This window comes from Typopeltis vanoorti, chromosome 11 (assembly GCF_054136105.1).
Source record: "Typopeltis vanoorti isolate ZY-2024b chromosome 11, IOZ_Tvanoo_1.0, whole genome shotgun sequence".
Taxonomy (NCBI): domain Eukaryota; kingdom Metazoa; phylum Arthropoda; class Arachnida; order Uropygi; family Thelyphonidae; genus Typopeltis; species Typopeltis vanoorti.
In genome coordinates, this window is record NC_143559.1 from 36,276,804 (window position 1) to 36,287,227 (window position 10,424).

Sequence of the window (10,424 nt, forward strand, 5' to 3'; positions counted from 1 at the left end):
GCCTCTTGTCATCGCTCCTTCCCGCTGTTCAACCAAGCGAAAGAACTCCCCAGTGTCAACCCTGTAATCACCTCTCAACAGTTTAAAAGTCTCGATCATATTACCTCTCCTTCTTCTATCCACCAAACTCTGCAGTCCACATTCCCTCAGCCGATCCTCATAACTACCCTTGAACAGTCCTGAAACCATCTTTGTCATCCGTCTTTGTATCCTTTCCACAGTTAATTTATCCCCTTCAAATCCTGGGGACCAAATCTGAGAACAATAGTCCAAGTGTGGTCTAATCAGAGACTTATACAACGGAATGATAACCCTCTTATCTCTGCAGGTCAGTGTTCTTCTCATAATTGCAGCAATCCTCTGTGTTATCTTCACCACCTTTGCAATATGTCCCCTAAACTTCAGGTTTCTATCAATCATCAACCCCAGATCTCTTGTCTCCCCTACTTCTTCCAGTATAACTCCTCCCATAGAGTATGCAGCATCCCATCGATGTTTCCCAAACCTCAAGACCTTACATTTTGCTGCATTCAACTGACAGCCCCAATTCATTTGCCCATCTATCTAGCTTATTCAAATCCTCTTGCAGGGCTACCACATCTGCACTATTACTAATAATCCTTCACAGCTTCGCATCACCCGCAAACAACTGAATATCCTCTTGCAATCCACTGGCAATGTCATTGATATAAAGGTTAAACAATATAGGTCCTAGTACTGAGCCCTGTGGGACCCCACTTGTAACCTTCTGCCCCTTTGATATTGTTCCACCATACACAACTCTGATACCTATCAGACAGCCAATCCTGAATCCAGTTGACCAATCTGACATCCAGACCCATGTGCTGCAACTTGAATATCAGCTTATCATGTGGCACCCTGTCAAATGCCTTCGCTAAGTCTAAGAAAATTGCAGTATATGCCTTTCCCTCATCTAATGTTCTTGTAACTTTATTATAAAAGGCTAGCATATTGCTAAAACAAGAGCGCCCTTTCACAAATCCATGTTGACTCTCACAGATAACATTATCCTCATCTGCCCAATGCTGTATACGGTCCCTCACTACTTTCTCCAAGATCTTAACAACTACTAATGACACACAAACTGGTCTATAATTAGACACTTCCAGTCTGCTACCGCCCTTATGCAATGGCACTATCTTACCTTCCTTCCATTCCCTGGGCACCTTTGCCGAAGCCAGACTTTCATTGAAAAGCCAGGTTTCCTTCCTAATTATTTGTTCTGATTTAGCTCTGGACAGATTGAATATCTGATTGGCAATACAGTTGGCACTAACAGCAGCTTTTGCTTGGGGTGATGGGAATTACCACCCCAACTGTTTTAAGGAGGCTCCATGCCTTCCTGCTTGAATGTTTAAAGTTCGATGGTGTCAATCTTTGTTCTTTCTAGCTTCATTTAAGCTGTCAATAAGATCACCTGTGATATCTACATGTCTGCTATTCAGAAAATTGTAATAAAGTGCTTCGCTGGTTTTGCTCCAGCCAGGTATGTATTCTTTTCTAGCACCTCTAGGGATGTGTTTTTCTGCTGTGGAAATTGCTATTTTCACAAATCTTCAGTGGTCACAAAGTTGTGGTGGAATCCAGCACACATTTTTATCTAGTTCTGATGAGAAGCTGTTCCAGTTTGCCTTCACAAAATTCCGTGGCATTGGTGTAGTTTCAGTAATTGGGATTTGAAGGCCTACCTCAATAAAGACAGGGCAGTGTTGACTGTGTGGGATTCCTGAAGTACGTTGGCTGGTCAGCACTAGGAGGCCCCTTCATTTGTTGTAACAAAACATGTCAGGATTGGTGCCACTCTTCCATCTAGCTGAGTTAAAAGTGCAATTATCCTTGGAATCGAAAATCAGCTGTATGTTGTTTGCCTCTGCCCACTTGGCTAGCTTGCACCATTTGCATCCGTTTCTCTATAACCCCATTGAGTATGATGACTGTTAAAGTCTCCAATATAAACAGCAGGGTACATTAAAGCTGGCAAAATTTCATCAGGCCACCTTGTAGATGATGGCTTGTAGACATTAATTATTTTTAGGTCGTTAACATCTATAATAATGGTAGATATGTTTGAAACATCGCTAGCAGAAATTAAACGTTACAAAGAAGAGTTACAAAAATGATATAGAATGTAGATAGGGATAAGGATAGATTAAGAGTATGTAGACTACAGACACTACTGGACAGAAGAAAGAGGAGCAATATGATAAAGGTCTATCCACTTTTGAGAAGACATTATAAGATATTTGTTGAAAACATTTTTTGTTATATGAAAGGTGTGGAGAGGACAAGGGAACATCATGCAAGTTAAATTGCATGCAATTAAGAAAGGTGTCAGAGCTAGATTTTTGTCTAATAGAATCATGACTGAGTGGAACAATTTGCCTGTTGAAATAGTGAGTGCATCCAGTGCTAATGAGTTTAAGAGAAAGGATGATAGCTAGTGTGGGTGATGTATGGTCCTTCGCTACACACACAAATAAAAAAAAAACTAGGTATTCTCTTCTGCTCAAGATTATATTTTACACTCACCAGCCACTAACTCTGTACACATTACAGATTCACCCATTTTTAGAATAACTGCTCATGTATAATGGAGTGCTGTACCAGAATCTCCCTAAAATTTCTCTGTGCCATTCAGAGAAGAACAGTTCTTCTCATAGATGATACCTCCCTTACTCACTTCAATCTCTTTTATTTCAATTACCTCTGTCCTTTAGAACATGCTTCATCATGAAGTATTCCTAAACAGCTACAATCTACAACTCTTAAAAAAAATACTAGTAAACTTCTTGTTTAAATTAAACTTGCCAAGGAACTATATTATTGTTTTATCATTTATCCAAGTGTAAGGAAACAAAGTTTTTGCATGAAATATTCACAATTAGGCTACTTGTATGTAGAAGCTAATACCTTCGCATTGTTTTCCTTTGGATCCCATAATAAAGCACACATCCTTTCAGACACGTATAATGCTATGCATTTTGGAAAGGGGCCACTACCCAGATTGGTTTTGACCTTTATTGAGGTTTCATTGGTGGATGCCAGACACAGAAGAGATACCAAGGTTGAATTAATGCAGAGGAAAGATCAACAAGAATATAATTTCTTTGGGTAAGTTTAATCTAATTTGCAGCCAAGTGAAAAACTTTCCACCATCTTTTCTTTTCTCAATTCTCACCTACATCCCACACATGGCACTAATGTGCTTATAGGTTCTTAGACTACTCAGGTGTAGAATAAAGGCCTTGTGTAATTGATTTACTGGAACTCCATCCCTTCTCCCTGTATATACACACTTAAATCTGTTTGCTGAGTAATAACAATAAACTTCCTAATTTATAATATTTAATGAATGATGACTGTATAGTGGCCAGGGTGGCCACATGGGCATTTGGCACCATCATATAGAACTAATATATCACTGTTGGTTGTAATGTATTTTTGTCTGTAAATTGCATATGTTCTTCCTTCCAGTTTGGCTGGTTGTGGAACAAAAAAGTCTGCATTTCCTTGAAGGAAAACCCTACCACCTCCATATGAGACCAGCTAACTCACTTTTAGTTGAAAAGCCCTGATAAAAGATTTTTCATGTTCTATACAAGATTTGAATCCTGGTCTTTCCAACCAAAGGGCTTTGTCTATGCTGACTAAGCTACAGAAGCTGAACTTGCTGATATCAGAATACAGTATGTTCTTATCCATGTTAATATAATTTTTTACGTACTGACATGGCAGGATATTTCTCCCAAAAACTTCAGGTTTTCATCCTGCAAAACATGCAGAATGACTAGAACATAACAAAGTTTAATACAGACATAAATACATTGCCTTCATAACCATCATTGTTTCAGTTATCATTCAAAATAATATGAATGAATTCTCATATTTTTTAAAGATTTTTTTTAAATTTTTATTTTGCCTTCTGCTTTTCCACTTACAGAATATTGTAAACCTATGATACATCAGTATCATGGGTGGTGTAAGGAATTCACAAACATCCATTCCCATGGTGGAATTCACACCCATGATCTTTATGTTTTATTAGCATAAAGCTTTATGTAAAGGTTTATTTATTTATGCTAATAAAACTTTATGCTATTATCACTTAGTGTAAGGCCACCATCCTGCTGAATGAAGGCCCAAAGCTTTTTGAAAAAGTAACATGTTTGATTGCTAGAACAAAGTTTCCAGATAATCTAAGCTAAAGCTCATCCGAAATACTAAAATATTAATGTTTTTTTTTTCTAATGTCCAAAAAAAAAAAAAACCCTTTTTTTGGACATTAGAAAAAAAAAATAATAAAATACAAAGTTGATACAATTTTGAATCTGAAATAGAAATCTAAATGTACTTAAGTATATTGAACTTGTAGCTTCATAAGATAATTATTTAAGTAGCACATGAAGCAAACATATTATATGAACAAAGGCTGTATGTTTACAATTGACCTTTATCTGAAATGATATTAGCAGTAATTGCTGATTTCTTTCAATAAAGATGCCAGTTCTTTTTGTTCATTTAATCATTTTTCTTAATGTTTGTTTTCAGTTCTTTATATTTGCATCAGAAGCATAAAATATGTTCTTTGAAATTCTGGTTATAGCTATTAGGTTAAAATATATCTTTGCGTTCAAGAACTGTTATTTGCTTTTATAAATTACAAATAGAATTGGTTTTGGATGGTTATAACTATAGCACTTATTATTAAAATTTATTCACATTTTCTGAAAACTAGATTTATTTGAGAAAAAGGTATAATTTTACAATTCCATTTTAGTTGAATATATTATTATTACAGTAACTTCCATAGAGGCTGTAGATTCATTGCGGGAGGCCAACTTGACATCTTTCATATTGAACCTTGAAATCATTCACAGTGCATTCTGGCAATTCATTTCGGTTACCCACCACTCTTCATGTAAAATAGCTACTCCTCACAGCCTTTTTTCCTACATCATTACAGGGAATGGCCTCTTATTCTTCCCATCTCTCTACACTCTATAAACCTTTCTGTATTAATCTGGTAAAATTCCTTTACTAACTTCAATGTATGAGGGTGGTCTGAAAAGTTCTCGGCCTAACAATGAAAAAAAAAACGAATTTATAATTTAAAAATTATTTTTATTTTTTAACATAATCTCTCTTAAGACTAATACATTTATTTCAGCGATGCTCCAGTACCATTATCCCATCACTGTAGTGGTTCTCAGTAAGATCTGCAAAATACCCCTCTACAGCTGCAGTCACCTCTTGACTGCAGAAAAACACTGAACAGCGAGGAAGAGTTTTAGTTTTGGGAAGAGATAAAAGTCAGAGGTAGCCAAATCTGGGAAATAGGGTGGATGTTCTAACAATTCATAGTGCAGATCCTTTAATTTTCCCATTGCCAAAACACCTTTGTGGGTAGGTGCATTGTCCTGATGAAAGACGATTTTTTTCTTCTGCAAAACGCGCCTTTTCTCACAAATTTTTTTAATCTAGTCTGGTTAAAAGATCGGAATAATATTTCCCGGTTATTGTTTTAACCTTTTCAAGATAATTAATAAACAAAATGCCTTTAGCATCCCAAAACACCGTTGCCTTGACCTTTCCTGCTGATGGAAAGGTCAAGACAATTTTGTTTTCTTTGGTGCCGAACAACCGGCTTCTGTCCACTGTTTTGACTGCTGTTTGGATTCTGGTATGTAATGGTTAATCCTAGTCTCATCCATAGTAAATTGATGCACAAAATCAGTTTTATTCTTGTTAAAATGCTCCAAGCACTGTTCAGTGATTTTCATATGAGTACGTTTTTGATCTGCTGTGAGCAAGCGTGGCACCCATTTTGCACAAACCTTTTTCATTTGCAATTCTTCATGCAAAATATATCCTACACGTTCTTTTGAAATGCCTATAGTCTCAGAAATTTCACGCACTTTGACTTGCTAGTCATCCATATTGTGCTAGCTATCATATTGTGCACTTGATCAATGATTTCTGGTGTTGTTACACTTTTTGGATGTCCTTCACGTGAATCATCTTCAAGGCTGGTACAGCCACGTTTAAACTTGGCAGCCCATTTGTTAATTGTCGAAAACGAAGGAGAAGAGTGCCTATAAACTTTTATGAACTTCGAATGAATTTATTTTGCCGTTAAACCTTCTTTTACAAAGTTTTTTTTTACCGCACGATACTCAATTTTATCCATTTCAAAGGATACAGACAACAATTTTGCTTTAGACAGCTGTATTAAAAAAACTACTTGATAGAATGACTTGCAATTTCACATGGATGCTTATGACAAATGTACCAACTTAGAAAAAAAATCTTGCTGATAGTGTTGCCATCTATGGTCGAGGCTGAGAACTTTTCAAACCACCCTCGTATCTATATCACATCTTTCCTCCTGTCCACTAAACTCTGCAATATACGTTCCCTCATTGAGAATTATTGTTACCATTATCATTAAGGAATCTTGATAATAAACACCGGTAGTCTGCCCAGAATATCACAAAAACTTATTCCTGATATTAAATCGATTTACTTCTTGCATTGTTGCCATTCACTGTTACCATACTCTCAAATAATGTATTTTTCACACCTCTTACCACCCTTGATGTAAGAAACCTGTTAGGGCTTAGGAAATAATCTGAAGGGAAATATTCAGTTGTTTGCTTATGATGCAAAATTGAGGTAGAGTAATAGTTAAATTAGGTTGGTGTGAAGAGCTTTCAATGATTTTAATAGACTGTCAGCATGGATAAAAGATAATGGATAGCAGTTTAATGTGGAGAAGTGTAAAGGTATGCATTTTGGGATGAATTGATTATAAACTGTGTACCACATTTATGGAACTGTACTCCAGGAAATGGACAAAACTTCTTAGCTTTGGTGGTGGTCAGGGTTGGTCCGAGAGTATCTGATGCCCCTAGGCAAAGAAAATTTAGGTGCCTCTATATATTTTGTCATACACAAGTGCACATATACCTACACATGTGGATATTTATAAAAATAATATCATTATGAACATTAAAAAAATTTATTAATCAAAACCAATACATTTGTATACATATATGATTACTCCTAATATCTGTATAGCAAGAAAATTATTTCATCTTAAATACAAAAATTATGAAAAATTAATCTTTCGGGCTTTTGCTATGGCAAAGTTTTGAATTAATTCATCTATATTGATTGTAGATGCAATTTCATGCTCTATAGATTATTGCTAGACCAGTGAGTCGTTTCTGAGCCATCGTAGAGCAAGTGTAAGTTTTTGTAAGTTTTAATTTCGAGAAATTCCTTTCTGAACTTGCTACCGATAATGGCAAAATCTCTGCACTTGAGGTTAAGTATGCAAAGAGCAGGGGAGTGCTTATTTCAGTTTTTTTATTATTAATCAAGGTTTTGCTCAATTTTTTCGAAGGTTATAATTTTTTTCCGAACTATGTAGCAAAATCTGGTGCCCTGAAGTCTTAGCGCCCCTAGGCAATTGCCTAGGTTTGCCTAATGATAAAACCGGTCCTGGTGATGGTAGTAACTAGTTGAAGTTTAGAGAATATGTTGCTAAGGTAGTTCATAAGATTACTTGACTATTGAAGAATGCACTAACAAGTAGAGATAATGAAGCTGTTATTCCTCTTTTTAAGGCCTTGATACACCACATCTGGATTACTGTGCTCAGATCTGGTCCATACCCATTATTACTTTCTGATGTCTCCATTCGTTTCTGTTACATATACATTCTCTCATCACAAAAAGTCATTATTCCAGCTTGAGGCTATACAGACTGCCTTTTATCTTGGAAACTCTTTCACTTGTTCAGTCTGTCATCATATGTACTACTTTGTACTGTCATATGCACTGTACAGTAGTACTGTAGCAGTACATAGGATATCATTCATCATTGTCACTGGTACTTAGTATGTGCTTTTAGTACTTTGTGGTGATGATGATTGACATGAGTGGTGAAGATGAATGTCATGTCATTCAGCATTACCATTCATACCTTTATCCTCCAATATCATACAGGAGCAATATACACTTTTCTCCTTCCTCCACCACTTTTTTGCTGCACTGTTTCTAATATTACTCTTCAGTCATTTGTTATCTGATTCACACATCTTTTCAGGTCATCTGTACCAGCCATCCCTATATTCTGACACATATCATGAGATATTCATAATTTAGTCACACTGTTGTTTCTCTTCTCAGGCAAGCAGTTCTCTAACAATATATTCGTGCATACTTTGAATCATTAGATTTCTATACATTATACTTTACTGAGTTCTCAGTCATTCCTCTAACAATAACATTTCCCCACTCATATTCTCTCCCAAATGTTTTCTTCTCTCTCTTATTTTCACATTGTTTTTAATGATTGAAAGAATTAGTTATTTTTATTTAAAGATTTTAACTTCAGTCATTGTGCATTTTTATTTACTGTTCTCCATAGATCAGTATGGAACACAAAACAATACTTTTTTGGTATTTTCTTTTTGAAATAGTGATGTTCTTCCTGCTGCTTATCTCATTAACTATAAGGATCTTTGATGATGAGTATGTTTTTGATCATATTTTGTATTGTTATGTCGTGACATAGTTCTTAATTTTATACTTTATTGTGCTCACCTACTTATATCACTTATCTTAAATTATCACTGTGTAGTGTTATCATTTTAACTATATATTTCTATGGTCTATACATGCACAAATATCAGAACATTGTACTCTCTCATCTACAGTAAAATCTATCCACACAATTGGCCATTTCTTAGAATTAAGTATATTAAATAATTAACAAAGGGTAGACTTCTGAATAGAGTCATATCCTCAGCAATAACGGTCTGGAGTTACATCCTAATCAGGTTCTGGCAATATTTATTTGATCAAGCTGTGCCAGCGAGATCCCTAGGTTAGAAATTCCTCTTAACCAAGGAGTAACCCTCAGAAAATATACTAAGTAAATCAATCTATTAATTACTCTTTATCTCAGTTTTCTCTCTCTCTCTCTTAAAATACTTTAGTTTGCAGTCGTGGCCTCTGTCATATAATTCTTTCCTGCTCAGATTCAGATATTAGCAAGTGGTGCATTGGATTCAATTCAAGACACAAAACAGGTTAACATATTCAAGATACATTTATTAAATTCCTAAGATCACACATTTACAAGAATATACTCAATTGGAATGGAGGTATCCTAAGTTATAAAGTTAAACATAGCAACTGAAATTCACACAACATATCCAATCATATGTTAATTTCACAGCACAGAGTTTTGTTTGCATCTTCTAAATATCCTTACTAGTCTACACATACTCTCAAGACAATCATATCGGTAACTTTATAGATCATTACTCATAACAATTCAAACTACAATTCATTCAATTAATTACTTGAGAAATAGCCCTAAGACTTAAAACACTGCTATCCAATATTCGCTCAAGTCCTTTTCCTACAAGTATAGAGTTCTGAAACATAACATCTCTTTTCTTGTATATTACAATATTCCTCTCTTTCTTAACAAAGAATTACAAAAGGTTTTAACATTACCATATTTCTGGAAGTATATTCATTCTGTTATCTTATCCTTACTTCGTCCCACGGAATGTCCAGTTTTCTTCTAGACGATTGTCTCACAGGCTAGGCTTGGACTTCATTGTTCTGCCTTTCTTTCCCATCATGGACTAGAAACAGCATGGCTCGGACCAGTCCATGTGGACGTATATAGTGGCCAGTTCCTTCAAGCTTGCTCCGAAGGCTACCGATTGTCTCCTCGTTTGTTCCTTCCATACGACATCGCGAACCGATGGCAGCGAATAGCTACACGCTGTCGATAAGATCCCGAACTCGAACTCTCTCCGACTCCACAAGAAAATCCCTAGTAGACTACAGTCCTCAAGCCTCTTGAAAGGGGGGGGGGGGCAAACCCCTTTTATGCTGTCTACTCTTGGCACCCTCTTTTGCGTCTTCTTGGAGAACTCCGTGCACATGCCGTGTCTTCCTGGAAAACACCGAGCGCATGCCGCTCTGCATGTAGACAATTTGCCATAGGCTACGCAATTCATCCGAAGTTTTCGTTAGTGGACTTTGAACTTCTGTTTCATGCCTTAACATATATCTTACAAAGAATACCTTTTCCAATAAATTCTTACATAAAATTATGACATCGTTTGCCTTTAAGTAATATTACATAAAATAGTACTAGCATAATGTTCATTAAACAATTTGTATCTTTACTTATGTACAAGCATTTTCATTGTTGTTTAGCTAAAACTTGTTGAATCCTGAATAAATTATTTCTTTAAGGAAATCTTTTCATTCAAGATCCAACAGTATTGTATATTAAATGGCTTCATTAGTCTTTCCCTATGGCTAACTTCATACAGTTGCCTTGTAAAATGATTGCATGTTATCAGGCTAAA